Source organism: Ambystoma mexicanum, chromosome 8 (genome assembly GCF_040938575.1).
Source record: "Ambystoma mexicanum isolate Mex_15411 chromosome 8, UKY_AmexF1_1, whole genome shotgun sequence".
Taxonomy (NCBI): Eukaryota; Metazoa; Chordata; class Amphibia; order Caudata; family Ambystomatidae; genus Ambystoma; species Ambystoma mexicanum.
This window is the reverse complement of record NC_090929.1, coordinates 723,783,574-723,803,858: the sequence shown is the minus strand read 5'-3', so window position 1 is coordinate 723,803,858 and position 20,285 is coordinate 723,783,574. Positions and strand designations below refer to the sequence as shown.

At 47.1% G+C, this 20,285-nt stretch overlaps 1 protein-coding gene across 3 annotated transcripts in view; it reads right to left on the bottom strand.

The window, feature by feature from the left end:
* NUDT13 (nudix hydrolase 13) overlaps positions 1-20,285 on the bottom strand; it is a 1,386,901-nt gene that overhangs the window by 274,252 nt on the left and 1,092,364 nt on the right. The gene's annotated exons all lie outside the window — the stretch shown is intronic.

The window sequence follows — 20,285 nt, the reverse complement described above, 5'->3', positions numbered from 1 at the left end:
AAGCGCAACCCATGAAAGTGTTTTTCAAAAAGAAAAAAAGGGGCCGTAGTTCATTCAACCAACTCAAGGCACCTTGATGTGTACTTGGGTGATTTTGCTACTGCTACAGCAGCTCACTGTCGGAAGGGGCCGGTTAGCGGCGTGGCTTGACGGTCCTTGGTTTTTGGTCCTTTCCTCTAAAATGGGGTGTTTGTACTGCGTGGGGGAGCGTGGATCGGTGAATATCCTCTGGGGATATTCTAGCCCGTTGCAACGTGCAGCAAGTTCAGTCAGCACCCTGCACCTGACACTCGATATTCGTTACCTGGGCATATGGTACTCAACATTGGTTATTTGACATCTGAGCGTGGTCACTCCAGGGGGAGGGTAAGAGGAGCCCCATTGTGAGTGCCAGTGTGTGTTGTTGTGGTCTACTCACATGAGCTCACATCCCCCAATTCAGCTTGAAGCCCATGGTACATATATACACTGCCACTTCCCCTATGTTTCAAGCTGTGGCTAAGCCGTTTAAGTACCCGAGCGCTCGAGTCCCCTTTCAACCTGCACATCTCTTGGTTGTTAGCGAGCAGTCAAGTTCTAGCATTTGGCACACAATACAGCGAGGTGGGGGTACATCTAATGTAGAGCTCTTTTACAGTTTTTTTGGTGATAATGGGCAGTGTAAACAACATTAAACTGTGTTAACCTGTGGAACATTGGAGTGGGGTAAACGAGGAGCATAAAAAGCAATGGTTACAACAAGGATTATAAAGAGCTGTGGGTTGCATAGAGTCAGCGCACCTACCTATGTAATCCAGGTAATGGTAATGGCAAGTTAAGTCGGCTGGCCAGGTGCAGCTTGATAGAGCTCCCTTGCTATCTGTTTTACCCTCCCTTATCTCCAGATGTTGGACTGCCAGTTTGTTTAGATTTGTGGGCCTGCAAGACCGTCAGTTGCTTTTTTGAGCTTGCGAGTTGAATGCCCCCGTGGTCTTCGCAAAGTGTCATGAAGGGTTTACAGGATGAAGTCCTGCAAGTAGTGGAATCCTTGCATAAACTCAAAAAAACCTCCAAAAATGACTATGTAGAGGAGCAGGTGGACACATCATTCCTAGTTCCCGCCCCCTCACCTCCATCATATTGGAACAGCAGGAGAAGAGCCCTATGTGGGACATGAGGTATTATCCCAATACCGCATTGAGTGTATGAGAGATAATATGCACTCAGACAACCGTATCGAATGTGCCCCTGCACTGAAAGGGTGGAAGGATGTCTGCACACACCATCGGACATCAAAGAGCTACAAGTGAAATCAAATGAGGACAGAGTGACGTCACGCAGGAAAGACATGAAGACGCACTGAAACGATATGCAAATACTCAAAGAATGAAGATGTAACTGGAGTAATGAGAGAAACATGTAATCGAAGACAAAGAAATCATATGCACCAAAGGAATAAGTGAGGAGAGATGAAGTGAATGTATATATGCAGAAACGCAAGGTAGTTGAGACATATAAAAGCTTGCTGCAAAAGAAAACATAACGTGGCTAAGGTGGCCATGATGGAAGAATGGACGTTGAACTCGTGTTGAAATCAATCAAACTACCTCAGAGACCGACCAGGGCTGCAGAGTCAGGAGACGCTGAAAAACAGCTTTGTGTGAAGAATAAAGGAGGAGTCTATTGGCCTGGGATCAAGGATGCCACTTCAAGGGATAATTGCAAGGCACAAAGGGAGTTCAAAATGCAGAAATATCCCTTTCTGCACACCTCCCGCCCCTCGCAAGGTGATCCCCACCCCACACCCACCCTCTGAAGGGTTTTCACTTAATACCGATAGGCCATGTACGTAAGACATATTTCTCTTAGATTGAGCAAAGAAGAAAACATCTGCAAGAGCCAGGTATTGGACAATCAAAGATGCAAAAAGTCTATGCAAGGTAGAGTGAGCAAGTCACTGGAGGCTAAGAGGACTAATGACACACAGCTTAATTAAATCAAATAGCAGTAAATAAAAGGACGAAATGGACAAAATCGTGGTCTCCTCACACGTGAATCCGAAGTCGAAAACAAGGGATATTCATTAAGCTCCAGATGAAGATAACGGTGTACCTACATTCCCTTAAAAGTCCCAGAACAGAGAACAGGCTGCAAGGACAACTATGAAGAAGGAACAAGTTACTTACCTGTAACTGTTGTTCTCCAGCATGGGTCTGGCATGGATTCACATGCTCATGAATATTCCCCGTCGTCAGGCTGGGAATCCTCGGTAAAGAAAAAAACAGTATCAGTTTCGTTTCTGATCTGTCTTTCGTAGTAATAACCAATCACTGGTCTCTGCGTCATACTGACCACAGCCAATGACTGCCCTCTACCTAAGCACCGCCTCTGGCAGCCATCTTCAGATTTGGAAGCACGTGAAGTGGCAGTATGACCAAGTGAAGAGCCGCAGAGGGGTAGGCGGGAGGGTTCGCATGTGAATCCATGCCAGACCCATGCTGGAGAACAACAGTTACAGGTAAGTAACTTGTTCCTTCTCCAGCATGGGGTCTGGCATGGATTCACATGCTCATGAATAAAGAATACATAGCAGTACACACATGCACAACCACGGGAGGTGGCAAAGGCTCAACATTAAGCATTACATCAAACTCAACATTAAGCATTTTACCTCCTCACCAGGCTCACCTCAGGCGAACAGGTTGCGCAGCACTGCTTGGCCGACCCTGGACTCCTCCCTGGAATCCCGATCGACGCAGTAGAATTTCGTGAAAGTGTGCGTCGACCTCCACGTAGCAGCCCTGCATATGTCCAGCAGGGGCACACCAGAAAGGAACGCCGTGGTAGCTGCGATCGCTCTGGTGGAATGGGCTCTCGGACGGCCAGGCAGCGGTCGGTTTGCCAACCAATGACAGTACATGATACAGCCGGAGAGCCATCTGGAAATGGAAGCCTTCGAGAGAGCCTTCCCCTGATTGACAGGTCCAAAGTTCACAAAGAGTTGTGACGTCTTCCGAAAACACTTAGTGCGGTCCACGTAGAACTTCAGCGCTCTAGCCACATCCAGCGAGTGCAAAGTCCTCTCAGCCGGCGACGAAGGCGATGGGAAGAACACAGGAAACACCAAGGGTTCGTTGAGATGGAAGTCCGACGGTACCTTGGGCATGAAGGAGGGGTGCGTCTTGAGCACTACCCTCGTGTCGTGAAAAGTCAAGTACGGGGCCTTGCAGGAAAGGGCCTGGATCTCTCCCACCCGCCGTGCGGAGGTGATGGCCACAAGAAACGCTGTTTTCCACGACAGAAACTTCAACGGGGCCGAGTGCAGAGGCTCGAACGGAGGTCCCATGAGCTTGGTCAGCACCACGTTGAGCTCCCACGCCGGGGCCGGAGCCTTCACCGGCGGGAACGATCTGAACAGCCCCTTCATGAACTCTTTCACCAGACGATGAGACCACAAGGACGTCCGGCCCGTGGTTCTGGTGTATCGGGAGATCGCAGCAAGATGAATCTTGATGGACGTGTGTGCCAGTCCAGCTTTGGCCAGCGTCAGCAGGTACGGCAGTACCTGGGGAGCCGTAATCCGTAGAGGGTTAATCTTCTGTGCGTGGCACCAGACAGAGAACCTCTTCCATTTGTGTCCGTAGCATTTAAGAGTCGAGGACGCCCTGGCCTTTGCAAGAACCTCTCTGCAGTCGGCCGGTATGTCGTATCCTCCAAATTCTAGCCTGCAGGAGCCAGACCTGCAAGTTCAGCGATTTCGGGTCGTGGTGGAGGATGGCGCCTCCTTCCCTGGAGAGTAGATCCGTGTCCACCGGCAGCTTGATTGGCGGGGACGCTGACAAGTCCAGAAGGTCCGGGAACCATATCTGCCTCGGCCACGCAGGTGCGACGAGGATCATCCTGCACTGTGACCTCTTGAGCTGGTTGACGAGCCGGATTAGCAGTGGCAAAGGAGGGAACGCGTAGAGGAACAGGCCCTCCCAGGGGAACGAGAAAGCATCGCCCATGCTCCTTGCCTGGGGAAACCTGCTGGCGAACCTCCGGCACTTGGAGTTCGTCGCCGTCGCGAACAGGTCGATCTGGGGTGTGCCCCACCGTCGGAAGAGGCGATCCACTAGATCCTGCTGTAGTTCCCACTCGTGGCACGAGCGCAGCTCCCTGCTGAGTGAGTCGGCGATGGTGTTTTTTATCCCTGCCAGATGAAACGGCACCAGAAACATCCTTTGGGCGACGGCCCAATGCCACAGGTCCTGCGCCTCCTTGGACAGTGCTGGGGACCTGGTTCCGCCCTGTTTCCTGATGTAAAACATGGTGGTGGTGTTGTCGGTGAAGATCCTCACCACCTTGCCCTTGAGGGACGGAAGGAAGGACCTGAGGGCCCAGAACACTGCACGGAGCTCCAGGACGTTGATATGGAGGGACTTCTCCGTCGGGAGCCAAAGGCCTCTCGCGTGCAGATTTTCGGTGTGCGCTCCCCACCCTTCCAGGGAGGCATCCGTGGTCACTGTCTCCTGGTGGTCTGGGGTCTGGAAGTCCATGCCCGCCGTCAGATGCGCGCGGATGCCCCACCACTGGACCGCTCGGCGGAAACTCTCGTCGAGTGTGATCCTCTCCTCGAAGCCGCCCGTCGTTTGGATCCAGCGCGCGTCCAGGAACTCCTGCAACGGGCGCATCCGGAGCCTGCACATGGGAATGAGGTAGATGCAAGAAGACATCATTCCGAGGAGGGACTTGATGGACCTCACCTTGGCCGCGTCGGAAACCAACATCCGCTGTACCTTGCCCAGGATGGACCTGGTCCTTTCCTCCGACGGGGAGGCCAGAAGGGACACTGTGTCGAGCTTCGCTCCCAGAAACAGTGCGTTTTGCGCGGGTACCAGGTGGGACTTGGCGTAGTTCACGGAGAATCCCAGGTCCGTGAGAAGTTGGACGGTCCTTGCCGTGTGATCCACGGCGAGCTCCCTCGTCTTGGCTCGGATGAGCCAGTCGTCCAGGTAGGGGTAGACGTGGATCCCCTCGCGGCGCAGCTGCGCCGCCACCGGTGCAAGGCACTTGGTGAATACCCTGGGTGCCGACCGTAGTCCGAAGGGGAGGGCTTTGAACTGGTAGTGACGCCCTTGGACCACAAACCTGAGGAATTTTCGGTGCCCCTTTAAGATGGGAATATGGAAGTAGGCATCCTCCAAATCCAACGACGACAGGAAGTCTCCTTCCTCCAGCTGACCCAGGACGTGCTGGAGGGTGACCATCCGGAACTTTTGCGCCTTGATGAACTTGTTCAGACGTCGCAGGTCCAGGATGGGGCGCCATCCCCCCGTCTTCTTCTTCACGAGGAAGTATCTCGAGTAAACTCCGGAGCCCCGAAGCCTCTTTGGGACGAGTTTGATGGCGCCCTTCCTGAGCATCGCCTTTACCTCCAGGAGAAGTTGAGGGACGTGAAGTTCTTTCCTGGCCACGGGGGGGACGCGCGGACACCTTCTTTGAAACTCGAGCGCGTGGCCCCGGGCCAAGGCGTCCAGCACCCAACGGTCGGTGGAGATGGACTCCCACACGCTGACGAAGCTCGCCAGCCGGCCTCCCACCGGGGTGCTTCGGTGGGGGCCCGACCCCACGGCCGGTTCAATCCTGCTTCGACGAGGCTTTGCCGCCTTGACCTCCTTGGCGACGACGGCGGGGTCCGCCAGACTTGCCTCGTCCTCTGTAGGCCTCCTGAGCCGACGAGCGGGCCGCTTGACGGTAGGTGGAGAAACCGCCGCCGGAACTTTTGGAGGCGCCCTTGCCTCCGCTGCTCCGAAAGGGCGTCCGTCGTTGTTGCAGAACTCCAAGGGCCCAGGCCGTCTCGGTGTCCGCTTTAATGGCCTGAAGGGAATCGTCCACTGTTTTCCCAAACAGGTTGTTCCCATCGAAGGGCATGTCCAGGACTCTGGTCTGAACGTCTTGACGGAAGTCCGTAGCCTTGAGCCATCCACGCCGCCTAAGGCAAACGCCGTTGCCCAACTGGCGGAACCCAGTGTCGGCGATGTCCGTCGCAACGGTAATGGCGTGGTCCGAAGCCACCTCACCTTCCTGCAGGATCTCCAGGGCCTCTGCTCTCTTGTCGTCCGGCAAGAAGTCCAGCAGGGGAGCCAGTTTGTACCAGAGCTCCCTGTCGTAGCGGGCCACGATAGCCAATGCGTTGGCCGCTTTAATCGTCGTCGCCGCAGACGAGATGACTCTGCGTCCCATAGCGTCCAATTTCTTTCCCTCGCCGTCCGGTGGGGAAGTCGATGTGGAGGCCGCACCCCCCCCCGCTTTTTTCCTGGCCGCCGCGGAGACGACGCACAGGGGGGCCGTGTCCGGGACCCGGTACTTCTTCTCGTACCGGTCTCTTCTAGCTGGCGTTGTGGAAGGGTTCTTGAGGAGGGTGAGGCCCTCATCCCAAATGTCGTCCAATAGAGGCACTGAGAGGACCGTCTTCCTCTTGGCCTCGCGCCGCTGATAAAGGAAACCTTCCTTCTTCTTCTCCTCAGGGCAGAGTTGGAAAAGCTCGGATGCCCTGGTGATCATGGAGTGGAACGATCCAATCTCGTCGGGCGGAGAAGCCCTGGTGGGAGGCGACGACGGTACATCCTCGTCGTATACCTCGTCGTCCGTACACGTCGCTGCCGTGTCAGTCCCCGTATCATCCCCTCGGGTGGACGGGGAGGAGGGCTGGAAGGGGCGCGACGGCTGAAAAGGAGGCGGGGGGTGGATCCTTCTTTTCTTGGTAGGGGGAACACCAGAAGGTCCCGGTTCTGGGTCCCCCGACGGGAGAGGTTCCGTCGGCAACGGTAGTCTCGTCCTTATCTCTGAGCATAAGGACTGTATAGCCAACAAAATGGCCGCCGAGTTGTCTCGCGGCGCCGGCAGAGGGGAATCCGACGGGCGATCAGGGGCCCCGTCGGTACCCTCGACGATGTCGTCGTCACCTGCGTCGGGATCCATCCCGACGGGCCGGTCTTCTTCCACGCCGAGGCCGTGGCTTAAGACTTCGACCAGCTCCTCCTCCGAGGTTGAGGCCGAATCTACGACGACGCCCTGCCCCCCCTTTTTCTTCCCCACGGGGGATTTCACGGGGGTCCTATCGATGGGCACAAAAGAGGACTCCCTCCGAGGTGGCAGGGAGACTCTGAGCCCCGAGGTCGCCACCACTGGTGTAGCCTCCACAGGCTGAGCCAGGGCCGCCGCGACAGTTTCGATAGAGGGCTTGGCCGGATGGATTAAGGCCTTCACCACCTTAGGTGCGCTCACCGCCTTATCCTTGAGGGGGGGACACTGCCTCGCTCCCCCTCCGCCTTCGAGCTCGACCGTGGCCTCTCCAGGAGCTTCGCCGGGTGCTCGGCCTTCCTCTTACCCGACCCAGAGCGTTGGCTCGTGGTTGATGGTGCCGGGGAGGGTGCGCCCTGCCTGGCGCCCGTAGAGCCCGACCGTTCGGCGCTCCCGGTGCCAGCGGACTCGCGGTGCTTGGCCTTATGTTGGACCCCCGTCGCCGGGGCGTCCTCAAAGGTCTTAGAAGACCGCTCGGCTTTCTTCCTCTTCTTCTCGCCGGACGGGCTCTTCCCTTCCAGCCAGTTGGCGAGACCTTGATGGCGGTCCTTCATGGTCTGCTCCGACATGTTGCCGCAAAACGCACAGTCCTTCTCCACGTGCGTCTTGTCCTCATGTAGGCAGTAAAGACAAAAAGAGTGTTCGTCCTCCTTGAAGACGTTCTGCAGCTGGCATCCAGGGCAGACCCTGAACAGCTTTCCGGGCGTCGAGCTCCCCTTCTCCTGGGCCATGACCGGGCCTGAGAAACTTCTGGAGTCCTCCAAAAGCGGAGCTCGACGAAATCTTCACCCTTGAGAGGCGCAGACGAATCCGACACGGGTCCCCGTTGATCGGATGGAGAATCGGTGGAGCTTGAGGCTCTTTTGTCCGAAAAAACGAAGTTTTTGAGAAAAAACGTGAAAAAAATAGAACTAACGCTCGAGAGCAATAGCACGAGGATCCTAACACATGAACGTGCGGTAAAAATCTGAAGATGGCTGCCAGAGGCGGTGCTTAGGTAGAGGGCAGTCATTGGCTGTGGTCAGTATGACGCAGAGACCAGTGATTGGTTATTACTACGAAAGACAGATCAGAAACGAAACTGATACTGGTTTTTTCTTTACCGAGGATTCCCAGCCTGACGACGGGGAATATTCATGAGCATGTGAATCCATGCCAGACCCCATGCTGGAGAAGAAGCATTGGCTTGGGGCCTGACCGATGAGAGATGATGGACTAATTGGGCAAGTGGGTAGTAGTCTGACGTTGCTTTCTGCACCTGGGTTTCGTTTTGCTTCTAACAAACAGAAAGTCCAAGGTTGGGAGAGAATGCCAACCAATCAGAGGGTCTATGTAGCAACATGTTATACAGTGTTGCACAGGCCAACCCTCTGCTTTTATTCTTCTATAATCGGTATTATACGTATTTAGAGGTGGTTCGAGGCATGCCTATTAGATAAGGGGCATGCAGTAATATCACTGATATGTATATGATATATAGGCACATATGTTCCCTTAACCAATCCCTCCCTTCAATAGGTTTTAGTTTGCTAGGTAGGATGCCGTTACAGATGACGCATATCGAGGTATAAAGCCTTTGTGTAAAATTGAAGTGTGAGCGTGTGGACTACAGTTTATTGTTCGCCAGATTGCCCTACTTTATTTTATGCTGAGAATAAAGTAGTACTGTGCCATATTCCTTGAGTCTGTCCGGTTATTTGGGTATGAGATCATCATTGGTAATTCCATCTAGCACTTGATACAGTTCCAGGTGCTAGAGCACAACTATGCTGTGCATTTTTGTGGTTTGGGTCTTTTTCTGTTCTATTGAAGGCTGTAAATACGGTTGTAAAACGGTGTTGTGCAGCTCATTATCTACCTACTGTGAGAAACCTGAAGGTGTCTCTTTAGCTAGTCCCTGGGGATCTGCCATCCAGGAGAGCAGGACACAGCCATCGCTATTGGATTCAGTTCCTGGGGGTGGACCGGTGAGGGAGGATGACCTGGATGGGGGGTCCTCAGGGAGTGCGAGTGAGACACTGATGGGCGAGACACGGTATCCCCCTTTCTTTGGAACCTTTTCCCCATCCTCTCATGTAGGACGTTCAAAACCACTGCCTCCCCCCTTTTCAAACACAAACATTTTCGCACAACATAAAGGACAATGGACTAACAGTAGAGCGTTTACCTGACATGTCCCAATAAAAGGGTCAGGCAAAGTCAGGCAATTAACCTGAATCACACACACCTGACGGCTCTTTCCCTTTTCCACGGGGATAAAAGGTGGAGCCCGAGAGCACATTACGAGCACGGCAGACAGCACGACGAGAGGGCTAATCAAGCGCTGCAGTTCAAGAGGAGGAGAAAGGCGGCAGGAATCGAGATAGTGGCGAGGAGGCAAGTGACCTTGCACTTTTCATCCCAGAACCACAGAACCTTTGTAGAAGAGAGCCTAAAACCGAGAACAATAGCACAAGTGTCTTGCCGTAGATGTCAAAGGTACACGGGTCAAGCCTATGCCGATGAGCAGCGGTGAGGGAAGCTCCTGCACCCGTGGTACCAGCCTTACCTACAGAGAAAAGAAAAGCCAAGCGGTTCATCACAGCCAGTGAGTCGAGGGGAGCAGCGATAAGAACCGGGCTGTATTAATTGAGAATCACAAATTGCGAAGTTTGAACCAAGTTCAATGAACTGTGAAAGAACTGTAAAAAGTGTTAAGGGGAGACCAGCTGCAGAGGGAAACCGGCACCACGTGGGTGCTAACTCCAAAGACACTGGTCGATCCCCATCTGAGTGAAACTACAAATACCAGAAGGCCGTAGCAGAGCCACCAAATTAGGTCAAAGTCATCATACTGAGGGTCAAGCAAAATCCCTGTACAATCAAAAGACTTTAATCTACAAACTGAGTAAAAGAAAGGGAAGTAAATCCCACACTAAGAGGAAACAAGGGAAGGGAATCCCAAGAGGGGCAAATTCTAAAGTCCCAGGAAACAGTGTGTCGACAAAAGTGAACCGGGCAGAGGGATGTCTGCTGGAACTGTTGAAAAAGACATACAAATTTGTGAAGAAGTAAAAGCCATAGTGAACACCACCGAGGGAGGCAAAGATTTGAGAGGGGTCAGCGCCCGCAAGAGGGGGACCCAAGCATGGTAAATCCTCACCCTAAGTGAAACCAAAAACAAACTGTCATTTGATAAAGGAACTTTTTGTTCTATTATTTTGAAGGCATCAGGTCCTCGAAGGCAAGAGACTTTCAAGTAAAACGAGACTTGGCCATCCACAGCCCTGATAGCTGAAAGCTGAACTGTCATCTCGTGCTGGGAAAGCTCGAGAGTGTACTGTGCTCCACGCTCCCGCCTTGCCCTGTGCTCAAAACGTGGGGAAGGGAGACCCAGGCTACCGCATCCTGACTTATTATTTGAGAACACTTCTATCTTTTCTTGAGAACTATTCCACACCATTTTTTGTATTAGTTGTAAGGTCTGGCAATAGGTTTCTTAGTATAGGCCCTTTTATTTGAACAACGCCACTAGAACTGCCTTATTTTTCATTTGATGGTTGACGCTTGCTTCCATCTTAGATTTAGGTTTAGATTAGGCATTTTTCCAACCTGCATACAGCATTCATTGTTCAATAAACACCCTTGAAATGTGATCACTTGTGTCTGTCTTACTTGTTGCCACCATAATAATAATAATAATAATAATTTAGCACCAATTGACTTTTTTGCTAGCTGATTTTAAACTAAATATTGAGCTTTTGTAAGTACTGTGGCGAGTGAGGGGGAGACAGACTAAGGAATCCCCTTAAGTGCCTAGTGCATATCTTATTCCTGTATTTTCAAAAAACGTAAACGTTTAAACTCCACGTTTTCACTTGATAAGATTACCTAGTTTTCTCTCGTTTGACAGATAGACCTCCTTTATTATTATTACTGCATTTCTACTAAGTGCGTAAGCCAATGCCAGAGTTCTGGGTTTGAATCAACATAATGGTATAATACTTCTGTTATAATACTGTTTTATTCCTGTTGTGCTTTGTATGCACCTTAATTGTGTTTGTGCTCCATTAGATAGCCTATTTAGCCAGCATATTTGGAGGTCAAGATGGGAAAAAGAAAGGCTAATTCTAAACTGGAGGAGGCCAGATACAAAAGGGCCAAAAGCAATACGGTACTGCCGAAAGGCAGCCAACATAAGCTGATACAATCTTTAAAAGGAAGTGTTGGTTACTAGCCTCATGACGAGTTGGGCGGTAGCCCTTAAATGTGGCAGTAACAGTATGACCTCTGCATTTAAGGGCTGGCCCAATCATGAGTTGGGTGGAATGTTTGGATTTTTTCCTCCAGCTTTTTGCTGGAGGTAAAAGTCTCCACATTCCGCCCGTTTTCGGCGCTATTAGCGTGACGCTATTTGCTCTGGCGCCATTTGCTCCAGCGCTAATAGCGCTGTAAAACCCCATTGGGTCCACTGGACCTAATGGGGAATGGGGTTTAACCACCTTACTGCTACTCGTGATCCGGTGCAAATTGCTCCAGGCCAAGTAGCAGTAACGCAATTTGTGTTGACGGTATACCAGCGGTATTACTGATGAGGCCTGCCTGTCCCTGATGACCTGGAGGCATTCCCACTGGTTCTGTCGCAGGGCTTTTATGATGGGCATGATGGGAATGACAGCTTAGGGGAGGTCAGAGAAGAGGCAATTGGGTTTGGCACTGACTCAATTACCGGAGACAGCAACAATTGTCTGACTATTCCATTTGCTGGGTCAAACCTGATTGTTGTGTTCTAGCAGATGGGAAAGGAGGTGTAGGTAAAACACAGGTTAAAGGAACTGGATGAACATGTACTGATTCCAAATTTAAATGGTAGTAATTGAGGGGTCGTGGAGGAATTTGGGTCAGGAAACTGACCTGGAATTTGAACAATTATTAATGGAGCATTTTAAGGAAATTATGGGAACAATTGTCAAAGAGTCATTGCAATCAATTTTCACTTTTTACATTTTTAAATGGCATGGACAATGTGGTCAGCCAAACTAAAAATGAAGCCAACAGTGCAAAAGGTAGCATGACTGGTATAATTAATAAACTGTCAGTTGAACCAATGGGCAGTGACCAACTCAAGGACAACCTACCTCATGCACAACCTGGTTTACATCAGAATATGACTGTTTCTGCCCAGTGTATTCAATGTAACCACAGACCTTTTTGCCAATTTTTAAACCCATTACATGACCACATATAAGCCCAAGCAACACCACTGAATCGACGGGCAAAGCAGGCATAATTATGGCCCCCTTAGCGGAGGTGACAACCACCTGGAGCCTTCGGCCAGCAGCTGCCCCACTGGTAGGCATTATAGTGAGGATTAGCTCTCTACCCACAAGTTCTTATGAATTTACACTTTCTTTAATTAAGAATGGAAAGCAATTGGAGAATTCTCCAAAAACGAGGAAGTAATCGTAAAAATGGCAGACAGAGGAGGCAAGCTGGTTCTAATGAACAGACAGGACTACATCTGAGAAGCTTCAAAACAACCAAATGACCATAAGAAATATGAAATACTAGATCATAGTCCATTGAAAGATTTAACACAAACATGGAACAACATGAGTAAAAATTGGCTCGAACCTGCCCCCCTAACAGAAGAAGAATACAACTATACGAATGTCCACGATGTACTTCCTCCCAAAAATCCACAAAAAATACAAAGAATATCCCACTTTTAGACCTATAATTAATGGAATAGGTTCAATCACTGAAAAAATCTCCCAATTCATTGATACTCATCTACAACCTTTGACAATGCAATTAGCTTCTTTTACACGGGATACAAAACACATTATCCAACAGCTAGACTCTATCCCGTGGCAAAATAACTACCACTTGGCGACATTTGAAGATGTATCATTATACACAAGTATAAACCACAACCAAGGTATCATAGCATCTGAATATTTTCTGAAATCAAGATCAATTTCATTCAAAGAACAGTATAACATGCTATTGGAAATGCTGCGCTTTGCCTTACACAACAATATTTTTTGCTTCAACAAACAAAATCTACAGACAAAAGCAAGGAACCGCGATGGGGTCCACATTTGCCCCATCGTATGCTAATTTATTCATGGGCTATTTTGAAGTAAAACATGCTTGGAAGCATAAGGCCTTTACCAACTGCAAAAATATTATCTTTTGGGGTCGGTTTATTGACGACATCTTCATGATCTGGGAAGGAGATCAAATGGAGTTCAATCTATATGTCGAATATTTGAACAACAATTAATTTAACTTGAAATTCACAACAAGCTTCAGTAAAGAAAAGATTAAATTACTAGATCTAGAAATCTACACGGTATAGGACAAAATCCTCACAAATCTATATACAAAACCGACTGCAGGCAACAGTATCTTACATGCCCAAAGTAACCACCCAAAACACAACTTATCTAACATCCCATACGGGGAGATACTAAGAATAAAAAGGAATTGCTGCACAGAAGAAACATTTGAATCGAATATCAAAGGAACGATAACCAAATTTATACAAAGAGGTTATAAAGCAAAAAGTGTAATGGAATCAATAAAAAAAGCAGAGAAAATATCAAGAGTATATTTGTTACAAGATAAACCAAGAAAGGGAAACCAAACAACCAAAACAAAATTCATTACCACTTATGGATCAGATGCTTCAACACTAAGAAAAATCCTTAAAAAGCATTGGGACATGTTGAAATTAGACAAAACTTTACCGAAACATATTGATGACAAGCCAGGAATATGTTACAGAAGAGCACCGACACTACGTAATAAAATAAGCCCAGGTCACCTTAAATTCACTACTAAACAAGACATAAGAAGAATGTTTAATCATCAACCTATTTATGGTTCATTTAAATGCGGTAATTGCAAATTATGCTCCCAAATGGTCAACGGCATGAAAAAAATCAAGCTACCAAATGGAAAAGAAAAAATATTGAATCTTGAATCACTTCATCAACTGCAATAGTAAATTTGTTGTATATGCAATATTAGTACCCGGCGAGAGTCGAGCAGAATGCAACATGCATTCTGATTGGCTCTCGCCGGGTTCTTACCCGGCCGAGAATCGATTCTCGGCCGGGACTCCAGCTGCCTTGTCCCCGGCGGGGGGCGTGGCAGCCCCTCAGCCAATGAGGAGGCTCGAAGCGGGGCCATCCCCGCTCCGAGCATCCCCACGGCTGCGAGGCTGCCTCCGTCCCTCGCTGGGGACTCGGGTAAGCTTTTTTTTTTTCCCCCTTCCCTCCCTCCTCCCTACCCCACCCCACTTACCTTCTTGCTCCTGCGTCTCTGCTAGGGGACGATGGAAGCCTCCAGCAGTGTGGAGACTCCGCGCCTCCACACAGCTGGAGGCTTCCATCGTCCCCTGGCAGGGACGAAGGTACGTATTTTTTTTTCTCCCCCCTTTCCCCTCCCCTCCCCTTCTCTCCCGTTTTCCCTTTCTTGGTCGTTTTTTTTTTCTGTCCCGAAACGCTGTGGCTTTTTGGGACAGAAAAAAATGCTTTTAGTGCCCCGGTTACGCATATAATGCGGGCCGGGGTACTAAAAGCAATATGACCCTCGCGGCGGGGGCATTGCCGACTCAGGTAATGCCCCGGGGCCTTCGTTAAGGCCCTCGCTTCGCTTGGGCCTATAACTATGGGCCCCGGGGCATTACCTGAGTCGGTAATGCCCCCGCTGCTCGGGTCATATTGCTTAAGAATGTATCTGCTCAAAAATATACATAGGTAGCACTATAAGAAGTCTCAAAACAAGAGCATTTGAACATTTACGTGCTATTAGAAACCAAGATATGAAATATCCACTATCATTACACTGCATAATGGAACATAAAGGGCTGAATGTGGAACAATTGAAAATATATGGCTTGGACAAAATTGAAGATCTGCCCAGAGGTGGAAACAAGGAATTGATCCTGAGACAAAGAGAATCCAGATGGATCTGTTTAATGGACACATGTGATACTGGATTAAATTCGGCAAATTAATTTTGTAACTGGTTATAATGCTAAAAGCTTGAAAAACAGAAAAACACAGACCAATCAGAGCTCTTTCTTTTTGTCAAAATCTCTATAACATCCTTTCTTTTTTCCTAACACCCCCTAAGCGTAGTGGATTTGTGGTCTTTTTCTCATAATGCCTATAAAAGACATACAGGGGAAATTTATCTAAAAAATGTAACTAACTTTATCTACAATAACTCTTTGTACTAATATTTAAATTAACCTTGCCTGCATTAAACCAAGTAAATTTCCAGAATTATTTAACAAAATTTAAATGAGAGTTCGATAAGTATTTAGGCTGCTGTTTAAAACTTGTGCAGCAACCTTTAAAAAGTACACAATATGAAATAAAATATGCCTGTACAAAAATATGTTCTGTTAATCAATATGCCCGCATAAAAATGATATTAAAAAAAAGGTTGTCATCAAAGAAAATGGCAACCATCTGATTCTTAAATCAAATAGCGTGCTACAAAGGCAACTAGCGTGATTCCGGCCCTAAAGACGGGCGGCGTGTAGAGCGTAATGACGTCATTGTGCACGCTATAACGCGAGCGTAATGACGTCACACGCTCAAAACGTATTTAAACGTGCTTAGTGCACAAACAAAGCGCGCAGAATGAAGGAGCCAGGGAGTGACAAACGAATCTCTCCAGACCAGTGTTTTTCTTTGTGAAAAAAGAAAAGGTAGGCCTTTCTAACCCTTGATTCTCATTAAGTTAATATAGTATTCAGATGTAACTATTGGGAACCTCAACAAAGTCCAATATCCCTCAAAAAATGTTTTTGTTTTTCTGTTCAAATAGGGCAACAACTAAAAAGACCCTATAATTGTGCTTTTATAAATCACATAGATATCCTATTGAATGAACACATTTTTCAAGCCAGATCTACTTATAGCCAACAGAATTGGTGAGTGCCATTGCTACATTAGTAAAGTTTTCTGCTTTGCCGTCTTATTTTGATATTTGAAATGCTGATATGAGAAAAAGAAGAGCCATCAGGAAGGCTTAAAACATGCTTTGTGTTGAAAAAGTTTTACGTAAATATGTTTAGTCAAAAGATGAACCTTAATGATGTTCAAATGATAAATTGTAAAAAAAAAATGTTTTTGCTTTTGATCTCACAAAATGTACTTTATTGTTCTTTTTATTTTAGCAAAAATCTCTCCTGATGATCCCTTGTGATATGAGCAGGGGTGAAACACGTGTAGAGAGTTCACTTATTCAAAAGCCAACAAGAATAAGGGATTAAGTACCCAGTATATAAAATAAAAAGACAAACCTCTGAAAGAAACTTGGAAAGTGTGAAGAGTATTAATTTGGCAGTCGCAACTATAAACTGAACATACAAATTTGGAATGTCGCCAGTGGATAAGTATATATTCAGAAAATTAGTTTCATTATTTAACTAAGCATCGCATTGGATAAATACTCATTTACATGGGCACTGCATTAATCCGAACTCCATCATTATGGCCAGAAGAGTAGAGTGGGTGGGAGTTACTAAAAACATTGAAAAAGGAGTTTGTGTAGTTTTGCCGTTTGCATCCTGTCATGTGGCATCTTATGTACTTGGTTCCAATTTCCAATACCCTTTTCAACACTCTTCGACTAGATTGGTTCCTTTATCCCTTTTTTATACACGTAGTGCATGTGAGATAAGGGGAGGATCAATTGAGCAAACCTCAACCAAAGAACTTCCAGGCAGTAACTGTCCTGTAAGTTCTAAAAGTGTATTGGCAACTGAAGGAAAAGTGGTATTGAACAAATCCAATAGGCTGTCAGGCGAAAATGCACTGATTTTGAAGAACCATGGTGACCCGTTGACATCGTTAGAAGAAATTGACCGACTAGTAGCTGATCCATTCATTATGGCTTCAAATAGCCTAAGTGTCCACAAGATCACATGGGGGATGGAAGAAGAGGGGTCACTTTTGATTTCACCTTTGGATTCTAATAAAACCCCTGTTGATGACCGCAGTCGTGTAAGGGACACGGGCACCATCATGTTTCTCACTTGGAACTTTGCGGGCATAAAAGATAATTTATCTGATCATCAAGTGAAGTCATTACTCTCTGAAAATGGGATTATCCTCCCGCAAGAAACCTGGGAGGGAGGGGATATCATACTTGATTGTTACATGGTTTTTCAAGATAAGCTAAAAAAGGAAAACGTGGAAGATATTATGGAGGCCTAGCCACTTTGTTCAAATGCTCCCTTGACTGTAAGGTAATCGACATAGGCGACAATTTGGAAGTCCCAAAGCAAGTATTTAGGGCATTCTCTAGATTTGGGAAACCTATATATGTTATTCACTTTTATAATATTCCCTACACAAATAGATCAGTGGATTGTATTGCCACAATCAAACAGGAAAAATAAGATCTTGTCAACAGGTCTATGGACAACGATTTAATGATTTTTACATCAATCGGTCTATGGAAAAGGATTTAATGATTGTTGCTGGTGGGGACCTAAGTTTTAAAACGCGTACTGGTCCAGCTGAGGGCCTATTTGATCCAGAGGAAGACCTAGGGCCTCATTACGAGGTGGGTGGAATGGGTTTAACGGCGCCGGTAATGGTGCCGGTGCCGGTTAACACATTCCGCCCTATTACGAGGTTCCCTAGCAGGACCCGCTCAGGACGTCTGGTCAGACCAGACGTCCTTTGCGGGTCCCGCTAGGGGACCAGGGAGCTAATAACGGGGCCGTTATTAACAGGCCCGTTATTAGCTCTCTACCCACTCCCATTGAGCCCTATGGGGGCTCAAATGGGAATGGGGATGGGTTCCTTCAATGAGGAATTACCGGGTCCTCCAAGGTTGGAATGGCCCGATAATTCATCATTGAAGGAACCCGGACCCGAGTTTGGAGGCAGCCATGGCGCTAATAGCACCATGGCTGCCTTCAAACTCGTAATGAGACCCCTAGTTCTGAACATACCGCTTCCCGATATGTCAGACCCACAAATATGTAGTGAAGGGCTAACGTTTTGGCAATGGCTTACAGTAATAGGAATGAGATCTACAAATGGTAGATTCTCTGGAAATCAGTCGGGTGCTGTGACGTTCAGATACTCAAGAGGGAGCTATTGATTATTGATTATTTCTTGGTAACGACTATCATGTGGGGATTATTGACAATTTTCGAGTTCATCCAGGACTCTTCAGTGATAACTATGCCCTGCCCTTACTTTGTGGTGGGGTAGTGGTGAGGAAAGAGGGGCTAGGTTGGTACACTTGGCGGATATTTCGTGCAGGGCTCTACTACTAAAAGACTGAGATGGGGAAGGGAGGACAGCACTGTACTAGAATCACAGATTATGGAAATGAATATCTGCAGTTTTATAACCATGTTAAACGACAAAGAGAAGGCCTTGATTACTGTGCAAACATACTCAAAACATGTAGTGGGTATTTATGAAGCATCAACAACCAGAGATCCTAAAAGGTAAAGGAATGCAAGCAAGAAGGGTTGGTTTGATAAGCTCTGTGAAATCGCCAGGAAACAGCTGCCCTATCTATTGAAAAAAGTTGACACACTGAAAGGCGAGATTGTATGGGCAAGAGCCATATACAAAGGCACAATTAGGAAGCGGAAACAAGATCTAGACCAAATGGCGTTGGAAGAATTGGAGGTAGCCAGTAAAGAAAATGACTCAAAAAAGTTTTGGGCAGGTGTTAATAGCGGCGCAGTATATAAAGAACAACTAACTGGGTTAGAAGTTACTATCCCAGATAATATTTGGATGGAGCATTTTAGTAATGTATATAAAGAGCAGTGTGCGGGCCTAGAAGTCATTACCTCTGATATATTAGCAGACTATGATCATTCTACATTCCGATTTACATTTAGTGAAGTATTAAATGTTATTTTGTCTGCTAAACTAAACAGATCCCCTAGTAATGACGGGATACCCGCAGGTTATTATCAACACTGTGTGGAAATCTGAGCTCCCATCTTCACAATCTTGTACAATGCAATTATGGCATCCGAAATAATCCCTGTAGAATGGTCAAGAGCAATTATCATCCCATTATTTAAGAAAGGGTCTAGGAAACCTCCCCAATACTAACAACCAATCTCTTTACTAAACACAAGTTTTAAGTTGTTTTGACAGGATGGAGGTACGGGTTACTGAACAAACCATTCTTGCACCAATTCAATTGGGGTTTAGACCATCAATGGGAACTATTGAACAGGGGCTGAATTTATACATGATTATAGCCCACTCCCTACACACATAAAAAAAAGAGCCTATATATCTGGCTTTCATGGACTTAAGCACCGCTTTTGACAAAGTTAACCGTAGTAAACCATGGCAGGTGCTTATGTCCTATGATTGCGCAACTAATATGATTAATATTTTGAAGATCCTGCATAACAATAATGAGGCAATCATTAGATCTGACAACAGGGGTCATTGCACACCCTGGTTCCCTACTCAATCAGGGGTACTGGCCCACTGTTATTTTCCTTGTATATTAATAACTTGCAAAATGCAGTGGTGGAGTGCCAGGTAGATGCACCTAAAATTGGAGGTATGGTGATTCCGGCATTAGCGCAGAGCCTACTCAAGGATCTTAGGTAACAGAAGCAGACCTAAATGAGAAGGTGCCCTTTACAGCCTTACAGGAAGCTATTGAGCACTCAGAAGTAAACAGTGAAGAGCATATATGCAGATAATTAAGTCAAAAAATTACATGGATAAATATGAAAGCAATACTATGTATGACAAATCACTCATAAAATGTACTTGATTATTCTTTTTTAGAACTTGGTCCCTGAAGATGGTTCTTAGGACCGAAATGTATTGGACATCCTAAGAAAACCTATGTCTCTGAAAAATAAAGACTTCTTTTTATACTTAACCATGTTTTTGTAAAATATTCTATGTACAAGTGTGAAAAAGTGAATTACCAACTAGCTATGTCACATGAATGTTGAACATATATGCATGCATATGTGAACCAGAGTTATATATTCAAATTAGGTCCTGCCAGAGGTCTGGGACATTCCAACCCAGACAACATTTCAAGGCACTTACTCAGGGCTCCTCTTATTTAAACTAAACTGGCTTCTCTGTGCAAATGTCACATATCGGCAGCCCATTGCTCATGTTTGCAAAAGTCTTGTATTTACTTAGTTTCTAAGGCTTGCAGTAGAACAGACTGTGACAATCATAAGACTAAGTAAGTTGGTTTAGTTAGGTGGG